The sequence below is a fragment of the Dinoponera quadriceps genome, unplaced genomic scaffold, assembly GCF_001313825.1.
Source record: "Dinoponera quadriceps isolate SergipeBrazil2010 unplaced genomic scaffold, ASM131382v1 scaffold1441, whole genome shotgun sequence".
NCBI classification, from domain to species: domain Eukaryota; kingdom Metazoa; phylum Arthropoda; class Insecta; order Hymenoptera; family Formicidae; genus Dinoponera; species Dinoponera quadriceps.
In genome coordinates this window covers 233,332-253,045 of record NW_014555884.1, presented here as the reverse complement: position 1 = coordinate 253,045, position 19,714 = coordinate 233,332, and positions in this window count along the sequence as shown.

The following is a 19,714-nucleotide window of genomic DNA, read 5'->3' as shown; positions in this document are numbered from 1 at the left end:
GCGAAAACCGTTAACACCGTGGACGACTACGACTACAAAGTGTCGAGCGGGTGGTCAGTTGAAGATATAGCCGAAGCGAGACGCGCGAGAGACAGCCGGAAACGAATTACGGGAAATGATAGACTGCATTAGTCTGCACGGCGCGGACACGTCGCACCCCCGCCGCCATCCCACCTCGCGTCGCCCATCGACGGCCTCGTGGTGTTATTATTTTCGATGCTGTTTAATTTCCGGTTTCGTAACAGATTGCACCTCGCATCGCGTCGAGAGAGCCGTCGCTACCACCGTCGTCACACGGAGGAAATAACTTTTGCTCGGAACAGCAAATTGTTTTGTTGATACAGCGACGGAAAAGAAATTTGTTACACGGAGAAAGTAATTCTGTTGTAGCAGAGAACGTCGTTGCGACAGTAGTGAAATTTCGTTGGCCCAAGCCAAATTACTTTGCTGTTCATTAATAATCCGAACGAATGTTTCTGCTGTCATTTTATTGAGAAATAAATTTGCTGTTCTAGCAAATTCGTTTTCTCAATGCAGGCGCGCTGTGTTGGCTTTTCCCTCTTATTCTCTCTCTCTACGGAGACCTTTTTTTCTCTCTCTCTCTCTTTCTCTCTTTTCCCTTCGAGATTCTCCTTAAATAAGCCCCGATCATGAAAATTTCAAAGAACAGTTTTGTACTTTTCCAATTGGATTTAGAATCCTAAAAGGATAGGAAAAGTTTGTGGAAACATTTTTATATACCTTGGTTACATATATTGATTTTTTATTAGGTACGGTAAAATAAAGTAGCTCACACTCTCATCGCGTTCACATTTATGTCGCGCTTACATTTACGCAATATCTATATGTAAGCATAAAAAGAGAACGTAAAAAGAGAAGCGTGATCGTGTCAATATTTATGTAACGTAACGCTTTGAGAATCGCTTCTACACTATCGATATTACTCAAGTTCCTCCTCGACTTTGGCATCCCCTTAACACGTGCGTGGCGATTTAAACGGCAAGAAATCTGTGAAAAGAACCTCAGCTAAATTGCGTTATTTTTACGCGTGCAACAATAACACACTCAGATGGGCATTGTACGCCTAGTGCTCGCGTCCGTTCGAAGAGTATTCACTTTCCTTCGTAAGCGTGCTCGTGCTTTTGTCGACTTCTATCACAAGAAAGTCGTAGTGACACGGCATCATTCGCGAGAAACAATCGAATAATACTTTCCTCGTCGTACTTTTTATAATATAGAGACAGCGGACATAATGCGCAAAGCGTCGGGCGTCGTTCGAGACTTTATCCCCTTCCCAGATCCTCCGAAGCCTGAAACTTTTCCACCCTGTGGGAAACTCCTCCCACGTATTCCTCGAAATTGAATTTCCCCTGAAACGCTCGCGCAGAGCGCAATTTTAGCGCAAGCCAGAGCGGGGCTGTTTCTCGGAAGCGCGCGCGCTTATAAGGCTCGCTCGGTTAATTCGACCTGCATGAAAATCGATTTGCTTGTACACACGTAATCGGGCGCAATGACTCCCTCGTTAAAGTATAATTTCCAGGAGTGTACTGAATTGTGTTCGGGTCTTATCGGCCCGCTGTCGCGGGACGGAACACGTACGGCGTTTACGAGCTTACGAGGATTTCGCGTGTACGCCGGTAATCGTTCTGGTATCATTAACAGCGGCGCATAAGTCACGTATCTTTGCGCACCGTCAATCAAACGTTGTTGCATTCTGGCAGCCGTCACGGTCGCGGATGTAATCTCGCGGGATCAGGCCGAGTGCATCGTTGCAATGAGCGACGATGATTTTTAACTTCTCCGGCTCCAACCGTGTCGTGTGACGTCACGTTTACAGAACGAACCGTATCCACCTACGGCCTTATGTATTATACACGTAACAATGTGTGTAATTCTACCGTTTGATCTATTAGTAACTACGTAATTATTGGGACCTCGACAAATGACACAGTTGATAAAGTAAAATTCCTCCCGCCGTGCGACGTACATACGCTCGCGCGCATATATAGACGAGCACGCGCCTAGCCTACTAACTTGCCGCAAATTCGTTCGCGCATCTATAACGTACAAAAAGACGCAAGGTTAATAACCCGCACATAATAACTAACTATAGCCGGAGAGAGAGGGAGAGAGAGAGAGAGAGATACTTCCACTATTATGAATCTATGGCCCAACGGACTTGTCCGCGACAGAATGTACACGCATATGGTCTTTGTGCGGGAAATTATTGCGTGCGTGACATTTATGCGAAGGCTCTCCGCCTCGCTGAATGACATTTCGCGCAGTTACGGCACAAATGCGACGTAAACGCGGTATAAACATTCGCAAATATGCGTTTGCTACATTTCCGATACGTGTGTGATGTACACGCGGAGTAGCGGAATACCTAAGTAACGCGGCATAAACCCACGGCTGACCTTACAATTCGCGACTGTGTGAGAGAGAGNGGGGGGGGGGGGGGGGTGAAAGAAGGGAGAGGCGGAGAGAGTAAAGTAGAGAGGAAAAAAGAGATTGAGCATTGCAAATTAATATTATAGTCTGCTAGGACTGTGATTCGCGTCAATTCTCTCTACATGTTACATTATTTCAGATTAATTCTCTCAAAGTCGTAGTTTCTCTCTCTCTCCCTCTCTCTCTCTCTCTAAATTTATGAATTTATGGGTCGATCTGAGTAACTTCGACTTAGATATGGACTTAGTCTGGATTTAGATTTCGCTTAACTTTGAGGATCTAAAATTAGTAAAATAACAGCTCAATCTTTTCCTTAAACATATATAACTTTAAGTTATATATTTTTTTTTAACCCACTCTCTAAAGTGGGCCTTTCAATCTCATTTTTAATTTTCTCTTTGCTTTTCCGCATAATTATTTTTGTTTATGTAAGGTAGAATCAATAGAACGTATCGTTATTTCTTTTCGACTCTATTATGTATCTTGCTTGTTCTTAGAGGGCTTCCCTTAGGATGTAATAAACGTTACTCCCTCTCTCTCTTTCTCTGTCCATATGTCTCTTTCTCCGTACGAGTACACGAAGACCTATAGTCATAACGAGGCTGCAGCCTTAAAAACGCCATGGTTCCGCTTAAATTGTCGCGCTACGCAGGGAACGCATGCGCTCGGGCAATTTTCTCGTTCGTAATTCGTGTGTTTGCGTTGAAAAATGAGCGAGTGCACAGTGCATGAGATTTCTCATGACTTCTGCGGCAATACGCATACGTTACTTTGTGCCAGGCTAATAACACTACCTTACAGCTAAATGCGCCCGTTTCCTCTTTCCTCCGTATATCGCCTATTATCCCCCACCTTTGTGTCCCGATTAAATTCAAGAAATTTACGAGCGACCGTTGCAACCGCGCAAAGCGGTCCTCGCACTGCGATCTTCAACGTCGTCGTCGCCGAATTCATTATCGATGCGGAACACTCTTTTCCTCCCTCGTTGCACCGAAATTCCTTACGTTCGCGCAACCCCGTTTGTTTACATTAAGGAGTATCGAAGAGAACTAAAAAAAAATAATAAAAAATGAGGATCTTCTAAGGAAAACAAGGAATTTTTCAGGAACGCGCTTTCGATACTGTTCGGTAAATCTGTTGGTCGTAAGATGTTTTTCCTCTTTTTCCCGGCGAGCGGTAGTAATTGGAAGAAACACTGATCGCATAATTGACGTTAAGAAGCTCCCCCTCCCGCGCATCGCGGGAATGATCCTCTTTTGCGTTTTTGTAAACCGTCTCCTTCCTTTAAAATGGGAGTTAACATCCTTCAAGTCCGCACGGTAATTTTTGTTTGTCGCCAGGGGTACGTGGTGTGCGTGCACACACACACACACACACACATATATATATATATTCACGCTGCGAGCAATTTGCGCTCGTTTTTGGTTTGTATAAACACATAAACGGCCGGCGGGGGAGAAAGAGAGGGAGAGGGAGCGCGGGAGCGAAGAAGAGAGGAGATCGTTTCGTGACAGAGCGGCGGTTCGTAGAAAAAGAAGGCAGGAAGGGAAATGACCGCCCTGGAGCGTCTCTCTCTCTTACGACTTTTGTACACTTTTGCGCTCCATTTTGCGCCGGGCTAATGACACGGTGCAACATTGAAGAAGCTGCATGCCGCGTAACGCGAGTCGCGGCGGCGACGACGATGCGCGACGGTGTCCCTCGTTGTCCCGTGAGCGCGAAGTGAGGCACACACGCAAATATTCCCGTGTCAACAAGCCGAGCAGCTTCACGTAGCTTCATGAAGCGGTCCGCCGACGAAGAAGCTAACGAAGCGGCCGACGAAGTCGTCGTCCCTCGCGCGTACTCGTTACCTCGAGGAAGTCCGGTCCGCCCGTTCCTCCTCTGCAATTTTAATAACCACATCCTTCAGCCATTGGATAAGATGGCGGGTCAAGATCGAAGGCGCGGCTCTCCTCGTTTCTTCTGGTCCCTACCACCCAAAGGTGACTTGCCCGGAATGCACATTTTTTGCTACGAGTTACGTCACCTGGGTCTCGGCCGCGACGACGGCCAATTGCATATTATCGTCGGCGCTTAATGAGAGGCAAATGAAGACGGCGTTATCTCGCGCGATGTTAAATTCAAAGCGCATCTCGGACGCGCACTTCAAGGACTCAGCCCGGTCGGTGTAAATAATACTTGGGCGATCGCGCGCAGGAGCCCGCGACTCGTTCGTGTTAATCCGAGTTCCATTTCCCGCGCGATTAAACGGCTGGCGAAACGTAGCAGCGTTTACTGGGGAGATCGTGCCGGGGCGAGATAACATGCGCGTGCGCTTAGACGACGACGACGGTGTGTACGGTAATCGATAATGTTACGTTACGCACGCGATACCAGATGCCGATTACGCGGCGGCACAATTATCGACGACGACGACTGCGTAACGACTCCGGCGACTCGTCAATTTCTGTTGCATCTGTTTCCTATTCTGTTGTGTTGTATAGACCTTTTTTACGCACGCACTCGATTGGGAAGTGACGCCTTACTTGTAACACCGTCACTTACTCTATAAGCTTCTTCAATAACGACTTTATAACGACGTTATCTTAACACGTCTAAAGTTTTAACGTGTTAATTTAACATGACTAAATGTTTTAAATGACGTAAGTGAAATTGAGGAAAAAACATGTGAAAATAGCTTCAGCCAAATGTGTCATTTTGAGACGTTGGTGCGTGTAAAAATAACACACTCAGATTTACAGTGTAAGTTCAGATTCTTGTCAGCGTTTATGCCATGTGTCTCGTAACTAATATATCACTGGATACCGGCGCGTCGGGAGAAGGCCTAGATTTTTTCGAATCAATATGACTCTTTGACGACTAATTGCTGTCTTGTTTCGATCCCGCTTACATGACAGAAATTGCGAAATGAGTTGGCGGTTTTTGCACGGCTGTTACACACGTCGACGTCGATAACGTGATTGAATTTTCCTGTCTACTACGTAATATCCAGTGATGTAATACGGGGACGTCACGGTCAAAGCGGATGCAGAGAAAAAAATGACTGGTAATACTTACTAAATATGTTTAGTTAGAGATTTCGACGAAATATTTAGGATAACTGTTACAAAATTTGATATTAATTACCAAGTATTCACTCGGCCTGCAATATGAACGACTTTTGTTCAGAGTCGAATCAATTAAATAATAAAATAATAGTAGCTATCAAATATTTAACATCTGTAATCAAATGTTTCATGATTATTGCTAAATATTTGATGAGTGTTATAAAATCATTCAATTGTGTTTTTACAAAATATTTTGTAACTGTTAATATATGTTTATGATTCTCTCTCTCTCTCTCTCTCTCTTGTTTTTCTTTCTTCCTCCTTCTCTCTCTCTCTCTTTTACTCACTCACTCTTTACTCTCTTTTCCTTTCTCCATACAAGGACACATTATAAAGATATAAAGACATGGCAAGAGCTTGTAGGACTTGTCGATTTCTGTCTGATCACTGAAGTAAAACAGCACGGATCGCGGTCAGAGAGTAGTTAGATGGGTAACCACTACAAGATCGAAACTATGGGGGATCTCTTTACGTATGAAGTGAAAAAAATATCATCAAAATGAAATAAGAATGTCAAAGTTATCTTAAGATAATTGAGTATTATCAGTATTTTTTTTTTTTCAGTGTACACGGCATACGCATACGCGCGTGCACATGTCTATCTATAAGTCTTCAAGCGTTTGTCATTACCATAGAGTTCACGAGAACTTGGGAGTCTACGCGAAGTTGAAAAATCAATTGAAATTACGGAAGATTATTCCACGATAAAACAACGATAAAAACACGATGAAACATTCGGTGGAAGTTATAATAATAAGTATTAATGGGGAAAATCCTGCTGTGTTTAAAGCGCCGGATATAAGCTATCGCGAATAAAGTACGCGAGCGAACCGTTATGCGAAACCTGCATGCAGTGCACGGGACTCGGGCAGTTATATTGTAATCATTACTAGACAGTGCATATGAAATCACGTGGTCAGTCGCATTATAGTTATAGTCAAAATAGACGGTGGAAAGGATAAAGTGGCTCACATAGGCGTTTGCAAATTGATCGAAGCGAGCTAAACCGAAGAAGAAGGAACGCTTTTAGTGACGAAATGCTGATTGGTAAAATGAACTATTTCCAAATACCGAGATATTAAATAAGAGAAGGCGTATTTGTGTGTAACAGCGTTCATTGACTCCAGTCTCGAGAGCGTCGCTGGTAAAAATTTTGCGCGCCGTACACGCTTGAATCGGAACGTAATCGAGAGGATGCGGAAGCGCCAGCTACTGCGTAAGCATTTGAATCACATGCTTAGCTTATTGCACGGTAGCCGTTGATGTCTCTTATCTTATTATGCAGTAATCGTTGAATAACACGGCAGATAATGTCTGAGCACGGGGAAACTACTTTGTTTCCTACGACAACTTTTTTAAACATCCCCACGCAAATTTCATATTATTATGAAGGCGGCCTCTCTGCTAGTGCTCTCTCTCTCTCTCTCTCTGTTTCTATATCTATCTTTCTTCTTTTTCGTTTTCTCTCTCTCTCTCTATCTGTCTTTTCTTCTCTCTCCTCTTCTTTTTCTCTCTCTCATCCTTCTTCGATCGAGCAGTTTCGAACTTTCCTTCGTCGACCTTTAATCGCACGTCTCCACCGAGTTACGTCGCGCTCGTCGTTAGCTTCGTAGTTGAAAACTAATTATGGTGCACGAAGACGAGAACCACCCGCCATTGGCTGGTATTCCCGATGAAATTGCCATGTCTGCGCGCTCTCGGCCATCAATAATTCGTATGCAATTCAATCGATGTGGCGAACACTAACTGCGCATTGCCGATTTTTGTTCGCTCACTTCGCCAACTAGTACTGTCGCATATTTTTTGTTAGATACGGGATTTCTCCAATGTTACTTCGTCCGAACGTTTATATTTCCTCCATTCTGGAGGATTTCGATTTCTTATGAATCAAATTCGGTTTTTATAACCGAAATATATTAACCGAATTATAACAGAAACTCAGTTTCCTTCAAGCAAAATTCACTTGGTTTGTTCATCGTCAGGTCGAACAAAATTTTTTTCCTTGCACTATTAATCTTTTTTAATTAAAACCAGAAGATACAGTTGAGACCGAAAGTGATTACATACATATAATATTAATTAGGACTTTCTCTCAGGAAAGTTTCTCTTAGTGTATCATTATTACCGCACAACTCACAAATTAGTATAGAAAAAGTTTTCAGATACAAATTCTCAACCAGAATGGAATTGAGACTACGAAAACTCCAACCCCCTTCTTCTTTCTCTATATCTTAATATACATTGAGATAGAAAAAGAGAGAGAGAGAGAGAGAGGGGTGGGAAGGAGGGAGAGAGAGAGAGGGAGGGGGCATCTTCTATATATCCCCGAGTAGGGAGTTCATGCCGGGACGAGCAACGATGGTGGGATAGGAAGTTCCTCGTTCATCAGGAAGGTTTGTCGGATGATCAATTGGATATTGCTGGCCGCTCGCTCTCCCTCGTCCTTCCTATCCATTCCTCCTTCTTTCTTTCTCTCACACTTTCCCTCACCCTCTCCGCCAGCCGGCCCATTAGCCTCGAGACGCGGGGATCGGATAATTAGCGAAGCATTCGCCCGATTCTTGCCTCCTTCTGCCTCTCGTCCTCTTCCTTCCTGCGCGGCGGCGAGGAGTCCTTAATAATTGTAACTGGACACGGAGCCAGCAGCTTCACCTACAGCGTAGCTCTTTCTCCTCTTTCTCTCTCTCTCTCTCTCTCTCTTGCTCGCTCGCTCCCTTCCTATTCCCACCTTCGTCCGCATCTCTCTTCTTCCTCCTCCTCTCGCTCCCGCACGCTCCGCTCTCCTCTTCCCTCCTGCACTGTCTTCCCGAGCGCGCTGCCCACTTTACAATACACTTTGTCCATCTGCCTTTTAAGGAGTGAAAAAATGAAAAAAGGGGGCGTGGCCAGGGAGATCAAAGGGTGCCGCCGCCGCGGTGCCTCCACCACCCAACGCCAACGAGCGGAGGTGAGAGAGGCGCGAACGGAGCGAGAAAGAAGAGAGATCAGACGAGAGGCGCACACTGACACACATACACACACCTGTGCCACACTACCTCACCATACAACACCGTACATCGCATCGCGCGCGCGCGCGGCATGGTATGCACGCCACACGCTAAGCCCGCCGCGAGAGTTATCAAGGCCCGCGCCACGCTAACCACGCTAACGCTTTACGATACAGCCGAAGAGGCTGCGCGCGCGCGCGCGGCTAAGCCGGCTACCACACGTAATATTCGCCCCGTTCCGTCCTGTTTCGTTGCCTCTGATATCTCACTATGTGTCGAACGAAGGATCGCGCCGCGTGAACAAAGGTAGCGGGAAGATAAGAGTACGAGATAGAGGCTTCCTCGAGCCGCGGCTCTCTTCGCGCGTCTTCTTTCTTTTCTCTTTTTTCCTCTTTCGAAATGCGAAAGTGTACAGGGTGTATCTCTGTAACGCGCGTGTGCGTTGAAAAAAAATGATTCCGCAGTCGTACGCAAAAATTCATATCTGGACACGCGAAATTAGCTGAGACGGATAAGTGTCCAAGCAAACACTTCAATGTCACGTGTGTGTTGTAGCTGATCAATACAGGCGGCAGAGACGGAATTCTTATCTGAACCGTTTGTCGAATTTAACAAGAAAATCTCTCTGCGGAGTCCGGGAAGAGACAGAAGTTCATAAAAAATATCTATGCCTTGGAAACGCACGTTGGTATTCGAAAGTTGACGTTCTAAAAGAACGAGGCGCAACTTTGATCGATTTTTCGCGAAAGAATATAAATAATATTCCGGAATCGCGCCTCCGTAATGTTAAAGCGCGAGGGGATTCGCGATCTTCTTTCGTATCGTAAATAAAATAACACGTTGGAATGAGTGAAGACGTTCGCAATTTTACGGGCTTATCGCGATGCCCGCATGAGGTTGCAAGTACGTAATAATAATAGGTACTGTTCCCCTCTCCTCCTCTCCCTCTCCCCTCTCTTCCTCGTTCGCTTATGCCTTACCCCTACGGGCGAATTTCTTATTAACGATTTTATTTGCACGAATGCACCCGATAGCCTGCGCAGGCATCGATACTCACATTCTCTTCCGTATGTGTGATCTCATTTATGTACCTGCGGCGCGGCACTCTCTCTTTCTCTCTCTCTCTCTCTCTCGCGTTCGATACTAGCCTGTCAAGCTGACACGCTTAACGAAGATAAGTGAGAACGATGAGAAAGGAAGTGCCTCGTTTATCTGGAAGGTCTCTCGAATAACATATTCGATGCCGCCGCTGCCTCCGTAATGATCATAATAATATTTGCCGCTACTGTAACGCCGGTAAAGTATCCTTCATTATCGGCCTTTTCGCCTCCACCTCGGGCTCCGTTTTTACCTACCCACCTACTTACCTTTCTTCTTTCCTTTCTTCCTTCCTTCCGTTTCTAAGTAGTTTCGCGTGCCGTGAGATCAAATTCGAGTCACAATTGCTCACGGGAGCAACGACAGCGGTACACTCGCGATCCCCCCGGTCTCCCCCCTCACCCCCTCATCCTTCCCCTCTTCGATCTCATCGGGCGCGATGATTTTCCTCCTCGCGGCGTGTGTACGACGCGCGCGACGAGGCGCGGACGAGGCGAGCGAGGAAGATGAATAATACCCAGGGAGATATAAATTAGAGACGTGGCCATTGTGAGCCGCGGACAATCAATGCGAACAATGCGAGCGCGTCGTGCGCCTCGTCGTCCCGCGCGCTAACAGATACGAAAGAAAAGCTACAATCGCCGGCGAGAACCGGCTTAGCGGTCGCGCGGCGGTGTGTATCGCGAAAGACACCATTCACAGAAGTTAGTAATAATGGTGTGGCTCTCTTACACGCGACGAACAGGGCGCACACGGCGGTTCCTTTCGAGGGCCGGCCGATCGCTCTTCGTGGTCGGGCGAAATTGAGATTTGGCGCCGAATGGGCGCAGAATGATCTCACAAAAGCGCGGCGCGGGGAAAAGGGCGCGTCGACAAAGGCCGGCGAGAAAAAGGGCGCGCGCACTCGAGCGCGTCTTCATCAGTATTTCGGCCGAAACTCGCGAAATTAATGCTCCGCGACGCGGAGCCGGTTTTACTCATTGCTCGCGTTGCGGGAAACGATCGCGACCCGCGATGAAAATCAGCGGAACCGCCTGGGATCAGAGCTTTCCCGCAAGAATTGGCTCCTAAATATAATACCTTACGAATTTATGTTCACGATTACGGTAATTCGAAATGCGAAAGTTTCGATTGAATTGATTTAACTTATATCGTACTTGAAAACGCTTATCCTGATGGCACTCGAACCCGACTTCTGAGCCTGTTATTTTACGATATATAGTTACAATATATAGTTGAACATATGTGTGTATTTTTGCTATAAGACGCTTGACAACGATTTGATTTTGAGTTTCTTCGCGCTGTTTGGATTCTCACGCGATCTGCTCCGGTTGGTGCAACAGTCAGCTCCATACGGTATCGAGTAATTCTCCGTTCATCTCTCTCGCGCCTTCCGGAAATATATAAACGGAGAGATTAATGCGCGCGAGCTCTTCGGCTTCGGAAAGCGTTGGCGTGCGAGATGACGCGGCGCGAACGCGAAATGATCTTGTTTCGCGTCGTCGTACCAAATTGGGCGCCCTAATTGATAGACGCATAAATACGAAGTATGAATAATGAAGTACGTTGGCGTTGGTGGCCCGAGAGAACGAGAACCCGCTAATGAATTCCGGCCGCTGTTCGCCGGCTATTTATTCGAAGTATCGAATACACTACATCCTGAGTAATTGGTTAATAAAACCCCGGAAGACCGTGCTCTTTTCGGCGTGATTAATCGTGCCCCTGAGCCGTTCTGTTCTTATTTTCGGGACGCGGATAACAGCCCACTCTCGCGTCGCCTCAACACTCGGTCTCCTCGGCTTTCCCTTCCTGCAAACGGCGAATCATTTATCAACGGTTGTATTATTGATTTATAAATCGCTCGCCTGATCCCGCAAATACGGCATGATTCGTTGGATCAACACTCGGCTGACCATCGACATCCGCAACAAAACGCAACATCCATGGCCGTAAGGTTTTCCTGGAACCAAGAAGGAGTGCTTTACTATGAGCTTATTGCTACCGGAGCAGTTACAGGAGATCGCTACAGTCAATTGCAACGTCCGAACCATTTTCCATGAAGGGAAAAACGTCCTCGAATAGTCGACGCAGCTTATGTTCACCGTGAAAAGATTGATAATTCTGTGAGGCCGATAAGACGTAAACTTCACAACAAAAAAATGTCAGTATTCTGTCGGGAAAGTTTTCAAATATAGCAGCCTGTTAAATCCTCACTTAAAAAGTAGAAGTCATCTGAAATCATTTGAGGTCGGAGGTGATTGACTGACGTCTCAATCTGAAGATGCAATCAAGAGTGACTTCACGAAATAAATCGGAGGGAAAACTCGGGGAGGAGCGTGACGAGGTGTCAGGCTCGAGGATTCACGAATAGGAGTTGCCACTGTCGCGCGAAACGAGCGGCTCTAAACACATTGTTACGACGTTACTTAGAGTAACTTTTATGCATCCGTAAAGGGAGACACGCCCTCGCATTCAGTCCGGGACAAGTCATCTGTCTGTGGGCACTCAACGCCGAGAATCGAATTTTATATGGAGATTGCCGTTGTTCCCAGGAGCACTAAAGAGAGTTAAGGGTCTCTTAAAATGGTTGTCGTTTGTCCGTAAGAGGAGCAGCAACTTCCTCTTTGCCGGGGTACTCTCTTTCTTTCTCTCTCTCTCTCTCTCTCTTTCTCTCTCTGCTTCTCTACCTCTTCCTGTTTCTCTTCCATGTCTGGTATTATTATTACAAAGAGGAGTCCGCGGCATAAATAAATCGTAAATCACGTGCCGTCATAAACGTCAAAAACCTTCGAGACAGTTCGGACCGTGCGATCACCGCACAATGGCAGCGCAATTTTGCAATTTTAACGCTTATAACTCCCCCACTCCCTTCCCGCGTCTTTTACCGCGGTCTCAGACAGTATACGACTTTCTTTCGCGATGGATACAAAATGTCGTTGCAATTCGACAGTAATACTTTGCAGTAGTGAAAACATGACAGGCGACTTGTATATTCTCCTGACGCAACACTACAACTTATTAATAATAATTAATTAACAATCGTGAATCAATACCGCGCGTTTTGTGGGAATTATCATATTTTGGGGGACAGGTCGCTGTATTTATCGGTGACGCGATTTTTCTCAAAACTGTACACGTGTATTACATTCGGTGCTAAATATAATTTCAGCAGCCACACCGGGAAAAGAAAATAGTTAATATTACTAGAATTACAATTATTTTCGGCATAAATTATACCTTCTTGTTGTTCCGAAACGTAATAGCAGCGATATATATGTCACTAACGCTACAGTAATACTTATTACAAAAGTAATTCTCCTGATTATAATTCTTTCACTGTGATTACGGTCACAAGTACGAAGCACCATTTCCTCAATGCAATCTTCATCTCTTATATTGAAATGGAATACCATCTCTGTTATAAACGTGTTAGAATCAGTCTCGTTAAAACACGGACGCTAAGTGAGGGGCGATGCAAAGATCATAGCGTAATTTCCTCGACACGTCGAATCACGCATTAATACTTAAGAAGCATCGGCTGGCTCGAAGGATACACCGACGCGACGCGAAGTCGCGAAGCTGGTGCGGAAGTAACGGGGATTTTCGCGCGCACGCGCGCGCGATGAACGGAAATTCGCGGAAAGGTGGGGGGAAAAGGAGAAGGAAAGAAATTTGCCAGGTATGTACTAATTGCAAGTATCAACCCCTCGTTGGTTTATGCCAAACATTTAATTTGTAGCGTGCATAAGCTCGCCTATCTACCCCAGACATCGGCAGTCCTCCGTTCGTATAACGAGACTCGAGTTGCGAGTTGTTAGCAACGAGTTTAATTGCCCGCTGCGCGTTTGTTCTCGCTGCTGCTGCTGGCGCACGTTCCAAACGGCGATGAGGTTTCCACCGAATTTGCATAAATATCGTAGAAGCGCTGAAACGCACATGGCAATGACCACTCTCTCTCTCTCTCTTTCTGCGCGGAAATCGATACATGACGAGAAAAAAATGTTTGATAATTGTAACTGTAATCGCATTGTGTGGAAGAATTCTAATCAGAGAAAGCATTCTGACAGTAAGTGTTACCATAGTGTTGGTGACTTTACAGGCACGGTGCTGCTGCTATTTCTCTGTTAGAACAACAGAAAAATATAATATTGATGACTTGTAATTTGACTTGACGTTAATCATTCCTTCTCCGCGTGCTTGTTTCTGATTGATAATTCGGTTTCGCTTCAATTGCTTCTCGCAAACGCGCGAACACGATCGGCAAATTGATAAAATGAGTACGTCGCGTGTCGCAATGCGAAACGTTAAATGGATCAATACGAAAAAATACAAAAAATTACCTTACATGTAGCTGCGCTACGTAAATGACATATAATGGATCGCCGATGGGGGAATCTTCTTCTTCTCGAGAAGGGAGTTATACTATTATTATACGAACATTACGAATATGCCAGCCACCTGTTTACTCCTTTTCCTCCGCCTTTCGTTCCGAATTAACGTTAGGAACCGAAGATGAGGCTCGAACGAAGGACCTCGTGGCGCTCAATTGCCGATCCGTCCGCTGAAAATAAGGGGGAAGAATTGATATCCGTGCCTTTATTGAGACACCTGACAGACGCAGCTGATCATTGTCCAATGAAAGCCTCGAAAGGGAAACGAGAATACGACCACAAGAGTGTCGGATGCTACCGCGCCGGCCAATAGCGTACGACCCGGCACGAAAATACCGCCTGGTCGATCAGTCGTCACTCGAAAAATGGATCGGACGAGAGTCGCAGGGCTGAAAGTTGGGAAACGGACAAATCGATTCCCCGGCCGCTAGTAGCTTCAACTTCGTTCGTTTCTCTAATATCCTTTTGTCTGTCGCATGTATCAACAATTATATCCACTACTGTGTACCATATAAGTATGCATGAAGGTATAAAACTACCGGGTTGTGTTATACCGATAATGTTATACCGGTATAGTGGTGCCTATTATAATACGAGTGATATGGCATGATATTATAACGATGGCTAATCTGTTGTAAAGACAACTGCAATGTCATACCACATATATCGTATTACGATATATTAGCCGCTATATACTTGAGAAAAGTCTCATTAAAATTATAGTCATTTTCGACTCTAACTATATTCTCGTGATTTTAACTAAAAAGAAAAAAAAAATGGCACTAACAATATGTATGCAAGATTATTGTTACTAACACTTAGTAAAAGACACAACACTTGGTAAAGGACAGCTCTCCTGATTACGATTCTTTCATTTACGCGATTATAGTTACAAATATTAAACATATATTTCCTCTGCGTACTGTTATAGCGAGACACTGTGCATCGCTACTATACCAACCATGATATTATTGTGGTGACAAATATACAAGTATAAAAACTGCACGCGAGTGTGGTATCGCGACCGAACTTGCAGAACGATACCCGAAGAATCGATCGACAAAGACACAACAATGGTCTTCCTTTTGCATATTCTCTCTCTCTCTCTCTCTCTCTGTCTCTTTCTCTCTCTCGTATTTTTTTCTTCTTTCTCCCGGCCAATAAAGAGACGCGCGTATGTGCGTGCACATACAGGCACACATTGGGCGAAACGATTGGGCGCAATGTACACGGAGCACAACGACTGTGGCGAATGAACGTAGCGAGTTCCCGAAGGAGCTACGCTCCGCTGCGCGGCGTAACGACTCGCTAAGTACGTACTTGTAGGCGGTTATTTTACCCCTGATATCAGAGACCGCCTCGTACTTTTTCGCCATCTTTGATACGAACGCACACAGGGGGGGACCCCTCTTTCGCATACGAGCGACTCTCCGCGAACCGGCACGCACGCAATTAGGATCTCTCTCGCTCCCTCCCGTGCACGCCGCGTGCGTCCTCACCTTCCTTCTTCTACCCGGTGAAATTGATCCACTCCTGTTACTCGCGTTTCTAACCACCGACGCAAACGTAGAAACGAAAAGGCGATGCATAGGGTCGGACACCGAAAAGGTTGTGACATTTTCACGCAGCGTTTCACAACGTACCTCGTACACCGAAAAATCACCGTTACTTTCGGCACCAAACGTATCCTTCTTTCCTTTTATTTTAACCAGAAAGGTAGTCAGGAAAATAATTTTTCTAGCAAATGTTATTATTGCGCCAGTGATAATAATCTCACATGCACGTTGATATTATTATAAAATATATTCGGCGTCGAATATAATTATAATTTTCTATCGGTGTAGGACGATATATATTTCCTGAGAATGATTAAGAAACAAATTCTCCTATTGGACGTGGGATGCGTTCTGGAACTGAGAAAAATGTTACAACCTTTTTGTGACTGACCGTACGACAAGGTGCGCGAAGATGAAATCGGACGTCGCTCCACCTAGACATTCCTTGCGGAATCCGGCGCGAAAACTGGAGCCGGACGATCTCACTGAGAAACAAATATTCGCTGCATTTGTAGCTATAATGTTATAGTAAAAAAATTATGATCAAGAAATTCTTATAACAAGTGTCATTACAGTGTTAATGATAATAGCTAGGGCTGACGTTTTCTTTCGCGATTTTCGACATTAGAATTCCAATCCTAACTATATCACAGATCTTCAAGCGCTACTGGGAGAGGCGCTCAAGATACGTTTTTTAGCAGCGGGCAGCTTCGTATAGGAACGATAGATTTTTAGTAATCACGTTTGTTACATTCACCCCCCACGTTACTTTTCTTCTCAGTCTCCCCTAATTAATTCGTTTAAGAGAGAGAGAGAAAATGAGAGAGGGGGGAGAGAAGACGGCTCAATTCGCGCGAGGACGACGCGAGCGTGTCACTTCCACTTTCGTCCACTTGTGTCCCTCCAATTAGAAACACGATTCCCGTGGAATAAAATAATCGGGAAGGGACGTTTCCCGACGGGGATTAGCGCGCGCTTCCCATCGCATCGCGTGGCTCGGCGAGCTCCGACGAGATTTCTCATCCGGCTCTCTGCTCTCCGGTTCTCGGGAAGAGACGTGAAAGCCGGGCTTGGCGCGGCGTCAAGCGCTCATTATTAATACGCGAGGCGGTGCTCGCCAAAGCGGCGGCAGGCATTCACGTGTTTTTCCTCAGGGCGCCCAGCGATGGAACAGGGAAACTGCAAGGGGTCGGCGGGGCAGCAGGGGGAGGATGAGTAGGAGGTAGAGGACGAAGAGTAGCCTCTCCGGCATCGGAGAGAGAGAGAGCGCACCTGCCGCCTCTAAATCTCGCTACTTAAGGCCGCTAAGTGTCACGGCCGTGAAAAGAGCCCCCTTGCCGTCGCGTTTAATTGGCTAGCGTGCGCTCGCTATTTCTAGCCGGCGAAAGAAAGAGAGAGAGAGAGAGAGTTTGTTACCCCATTACTGCTCGCGGTACATCACGTAAACGGTGTTGACCTGCTCGATTTCGCGGAAACGCCGCGAACCGCCTGCCACCTGAGGCCGGGCGTTGGGAAATCGAGTGGTACGCTGCGGCGCCGGGGGGCTGGACGCCACGTGTAAATTGGACGCGAGTATTTAAACGGCACGAGTGAGCGAGCGAGCGAGCAGCAACAAAGAAGAAATCCGCGAAACGAGCGCGGACCGCGCACAGAGGTCCGCTTTCAGACGGGTGTCGTTAAGTGGATGCACCTCGGCTGCGTCTCCACATATCCGGCACCGAACGTGCGGCTGTTTGATCCTCCACGGTGTAATAATATCGCGATCGCGTGGTAGAAGAAGTGACATTCCGGATCGGGATATCGATTACGTAATTTCTCCGCAGGACGGAAGGGTGAAGAGCGGTATGTTTTCAAATGGGAAAATTTCCACTTCTCACGAATTCAGGATAGAAGAGGAGAATTCATGATCGACACCTGGATGGTCATAAATATCCCCCTCTGGTGAATGCGAACTCGTAAAGAATATAAGTTTTCTAATTTGAAGATATTTCACTTTTTACGCTTTTCACGTTTCCGTTCTAGGAGGAAAGTTACATGATGATCGATACCCAAGCGGCCACGTTTAGTTTCTCGAATACGGGCGATAAATACAGATACGTGTGGATATATATATATATATATATATATAAGAGGATCAAAGTTGCATGTTGATGATTTTGGCCGGCTAATCGGCCGTCGTCGTCATCGTCTCGTCTCCTTCCGTTCAGCCTGACTTCGTTGCGTCCGCGCGCACCTGCCTATTAGTTATTTGATTTAATACAACGCTTCTGACAGTAAACGTTTGAACAGGCGCCAGGTGATAAATAGTTCGCACACGGGTACGGTGGCGCAACGCTCGCGCGACTGACACACGACTCAACAAACTTGCTCTCCCGTCATTTTTACGTGACGTTTGCGAGCGCGCGCACGCGCGCGCGAGCGAAAACGTATCGCGTTGAACAAACAGCGACGATCGGAGCTACTCGACGCTAACCGAAGCGTGGAGGCGTCATGACACATAGCGAAACGCTGCCAAATTCCAATAATTAATGCGACGAGCGCCTGACAGGTGCGCGTAAATTAATAAAGCAGTCACTGCTTGCGACATCGTCCTCGTTAATTTGACGTCGCAGTTGTCATTAAGAAGCCGATGACGAGCTTGACAAGCCGATAACGTAGGAGCGATTCTCAAAATGGTGTTATTGCATCAGTTATTGATACGATACACGAGACTGCATAAACACTGAAAGAGAAATTTCGTTATTCTCGGGGGCAACAGTATCCTTTTTCTTATTTTAATCACTCAAATGGCCGGGAAAACTATTTTTCTAGTAAGTGTTACTATAGTGTCAGTGATATAACCTTACATGCACAACTAAACATTGTAGATAGGAAGTATCAGTATTTTGCCGGCGAAGTTCTCGAATATGTTATTCCCTTAAGGAAAAGAAGAAAGAAAGAAGAGAGAGAGAAAGAGAGAAAGGAGGAGAGGTCGGCCGGTCTCACGATATCTTCATTAACGGAAAAGGCCGAGCGAGCCCGCCAAGAATTTCTGCCTCCTTCCGCGCGCCTTCCCGAATCCACGTGATTCCACAAATCCACGGATTGATTGGACACAGCTAATTTAATAAACGGCGCATTTTACGAGCTCACCCCCGATGCGCGGCGGCGGCCGTGCAGGCAGTTGCAACCGAGATTTAAAAGCCCCGCTCTCTCCGCGCGACCGCTGCACCCTCCCGCCCCACCCGTTAGCGTTCCGCCGCCGCAACTCTTTCTCGTTTCATCTGTCTGTTGCACGGTCCATGGACGGCGTCGTTCTCGGCGCAAGCCGGCCGGCTTAATGTTGTTTTAATTAAGTAGGCGGTTAGCCGAAAAGAATGTCGAGTCGGTACTTTCGGTCTCGTCGGCTTCCTCCCCTGCCCCTCCCTCCCTCTCTCTCTCTCTCTCTTTCTCCCCTCTCTCGCGCTCTGCCTGCCTCGTTCTCTTCCTCTATTTCGAGAGGTGCCGCGTAACTGAAGTCGCATGTGTTCTTCGTATGTTCAGACGCGATGGACGATTTCGCTTGACTAATCGCCGTCTTTTTAACCTCTCCTCCACCTCACTTACTCCTCTTCCTCCTGTGACGACGACGACGACGACAACGACGTTGGAAGAAGAAGAAGAAGACGCCGAGCTCAGCAAAACGTTCCCGTGTTTATCTACGACAGGCTGGAATCAGCCGTCGAGTGCAACGGTCAATAATAACGTTAGTGCTCTAGGAGACTCTGCGTAAGAAGAGACGCGAGTGCTCGAAATGAAATTTCTCCAGGAGTGAAATAACTTTCTGGATGGCTGATATTTATCCGGATGAAAATGTGTCAAAGGGGAACGTCACGAGTATGTCGTCGATCCAAGTGTGTTTCTATCTGTTGCGACATGTATGTAAACGTGCAGTTTGGCTGAGGCTCTTTTCACACTTGTGTCTTTTCGTTTAAATCGTTTAAATACACCGAGAGAAAAGTGCACGACATTTTGAACCATAATGGCGCAGTTAAAAAATAATTATAACGCACATATATATATATATATAATGAATCGTAGTTATTATAAAGCGCGTATAAAAATGGAAATAGAAATTCACGTAAGACTGAAATTCAGTTTTC